Below are 3,092 nucleotides of genomic sequence, written 5' to 3'. Positions count from 1 at the left end.
GTGGAGTCTCTCTTCTGCCTCTGGCTCTTCTCTTCATTTTGTAATTGGTCTGCACGTGCGCCCTCCTGCCCTGGCTTGTGGGTAGCTGCTGATCCTCTCTCATTGCAGCTGTGAGCAGGTGCTGGAGACTTTTGCTGGAAGAGCAGAAACAGATGGGGTGGAGCGATTCAAACGCCTCTTGGCTGGCCTGGGGAGCGGAACCTCGGTGGCGCTGAAGGTACGTAGTTCCTCAGGTTTGTGTGGACATGGCACTTGAAATCTTACTCAGGAGCTGGAGAGCTTGAAGTGGGATGAATTTGGTGTGGCTGAAATGCCTTTGGCTTTACTGCTTTTTTTCTGCTGCGGCTTTGTGTTACCTTCTGGCCTCCTTAGAAGTCCTGAACCAGTGACTTCCAGTCCATGCCCAGAAGTTTTCTCTTTTGTGTGTGTGTGTGGTTTTTTTCAGGTGGCCTGTATGCAGCCGATCAGTGCCATGATCCGTCCTGCTTGTGAGCTTGACTTGGGAGTTCAGATACGTAGTGAGCTGTCTGTGTACTCCATGTACCTCATCTTGAATTCAGAAAGCAGCGCCACCCTTTTCATGAAAAGAAAAAAAAGAAAAAAGAAAAAAGAAAGGTAGTGCTTTCCAAGGACTAAAATTTACTTAGTTTTAGTGAGTAGGTAGGTGAACAGAGCACATACACTCCTTACCTGGTGTCCAGCTATTAATGCGAGGGGGTATTACGATGAGAACCCGCTAGATAATTATACCCTGTTTTTTTGCATTTTTACCATCTTTCATGAAAAAAACTACCAAAGGTAGTAATAGTAATAGGTAATAGTAATAACGGGTAATAGTAATAGTAATAACGGGTACTTGCCCGTTATTGCTCATGTAATCTGTGGCAGAGCTAGGACTTGGAGTGAGATTACCATGCTTAGTCTTACCATTCTAGAGTATTTAAAACATTTCCTTGAAACGCTTTCCCAAAATCACAAGACCTGACTTCTGAAATAGCCGTTTTCCTAGGAGCTGCATCTGAGCTAAGCCAGATGAGAGAGTCTTGCCTGCTGTTAGTCACTGAGGCTGATGACAGGTCACCCAGCAGTTCTGGCAAGGACAGAACAAGATGGATGCGTATGTTCCTCTGTGCCGCTTGTAAATTCCGTCATGTGTCTTTCGTAAATTGGTCTCCAGGTTTTGCAGGTTGTAGGTTTGGTAGGATCGATTGGTGCTTAAACGTGATGGTAATAGCAAAACCTGTAGGCATCCATGTAGGGCATTTTGGATTTCATAGAATCTGCAAGGATATTTGAAGAGTTTAATGTTATGTTGAGGTACTGTAGTTAGAGCGTTATCAGAAGAAAGTCTTGGCAAAGAAGATGAAGATGGCAAAGATACTCAAAAGCGTTCTAACCTTTGACAGTGGAAACAAGTCATTTACAGTTTATATGAACAGTCTACTATTCTTTTCAAAAATTTACAGAGAACGTTTTGCTGTTTCCTTATCAGAACTTAGTGGTAGTAAATTAAAGCTCTCCACTGAGATGTAAAAAAAGGAGTCATGTGTCCTGCAAAGAAGAGTAATTGCACGGACTTGATAGTCTTACTCTTTTCAGTTCTCCTTAAAAGGCAGGTGTGTGCTTCCTCACCTGTGCTGTGCATGAGAAAAAAAAACCACCCTTGAAACCTCCTCTGAAATTAAAGGTGGGTGAGACACATCACATTTTCCGCCTTTTCCACTATCCTGCTTTCTCTTGAACTTGTTTGTATCGGTATCAAAAATTCTTTGCTTTCCCTGGAGCCAAGACAACTTAAGATTTTGGTTTTGTTTTCAGCCCGGCAGTCTCCTGTCAGAGAGAGGTGTCCATGCAGAAGTGCTCGGTCACAGAGCACTGTCTCCTTGCTGCAAGAGGACTAAGAGGTGGGTGCGTAGTTAGTGATGCTTCTCATCCATGCTTTGGAGGGTTTTCAGGTTGCTGGTCATTACAGAATTACAGTATACAGATAATATACAGCTAATTACTGCGGTAGTCTGAGGGTATAAGGGAAAGCATACAGTTTCTTTTCTGAAAACGGAAGGTAATTCAGTTAGCGGGAGAGCCTGTTTGGAAGTTTCAGTAGTTTGGGGGCAGAGGCCAGTTGGGGGCTGGGGCCCTCGGGGGTGGGGGCTGTTTCTGCCCCGTGCCCTTGGCCTGGCGCTCACAGCTGGGAACGGGCTTTCCAGAATCCTGCTGGAAGGAGCCAGATGTGGGAGCTGTGGCCGAGCTGGGGGACAGGGAGCACCCCTGGACCAGCCTCAGGACCTGCGGCACACCTGCCTTCAAATCAGCTCTCCCAGCAGGACGTTGCCCAGGAGCAACTTTGAGTTTTGCTCTTCTCCTTCAGGAGCCGTGTTCCACACCGAGCACACCCAGAGCTGCGCCTGTGCCAGGAGAAGACTTCACGCCCAGCTGGGGCTGATGGTGACAGTTCCCGCCAGATGTGCATGTCAGAGAGATGCAGGTGAGATGCCGTGGAGGAGACACTGACTGATTGCCCCTTCTCTTGCAGGAGCAGGGTTTAAGAGCAGGAGGGAGCCAGGGTACAAGGGCCTCCGAGGTCAAAAAATGCATCAAACAGCCAGAGCACGAAGCAGAGGGAGAAGAGAAATAGGTGCAGGTCACGTGGCTGGGACAGTGCTTTCAAGGTAACATCTGCCACAGAAGCACAATAACAGTAAAAGGCATTGGGAGGTCATGGAGTGACTGAGGAAAGTGCCTGGCAGAGAGAAGAGCCCGGAGAGTCAGGAGACAAGGTAGAGATGGAGGTGACAAAGATGGCATGTGGAAAGTGAGGGTGCAGGTCCTTGTGAAGACACTGGTGGCTGAGCAGCTGACGGGGAAGGAGCAGGAACCTCGCTTCTGCTGCAGGTACTTGTGGTGTCACTTGCTGCTGAGCAATTGATAGGGTAGGAGTTTTTAAATCACTTGTGCAGATGCGGGTGATATCACTTATGACTGAGTAGCAGCTGGATAGGAAAAGACGCATGGCCTGCTTAGGTGCCTGTGATGTCATTCGTGGCAGGAACTAGCCCGTTGCTTTTTCAGGTGCTTGTGATGTTACTGGTGGC

General features: G+C 47.7%; 1 long non-coding RNA gene across 1 annotated transcript; it reads left to right on the top strand.

Annotated features, from left to right (window-relative positions):
* Positions 1 to 412: 412 nt before the first annotated feature.
* Positions 413 to 2,427, top strand: LOC142085305 (uncharacterized). The gene is made up of 3 exons (XR_012674608.1): positions 413 to 615; positions 1,819 to 1,904; positions 2,369 to 2,427. It is a non-coding gene; the product is annotated as an uncharacterized LOC142085305 (long non-coding RNA).
* The last annotated feature ends 665 nt before the right edge of the window (positions 2,428 to 3,092 follow it).

This window comes from Calonectris borealis, chromosome 8 (assembly GCF_964195595.1).
Source record: "Calonectris borealis chromosome 8, bCalBor7.hap1.2, whole genome shotgun sequence".
NCBI lineage: Eukaryota > Metazoa > Chordata > Aves > Procellariiformes > Procellariidae > Calonectris > Calonectris borealis.
The sequence above is the reverse complement of the archived record's forward strand: the minus strand, read 5'-3'. Positions and strand labels throughout refer to the sequence as shown.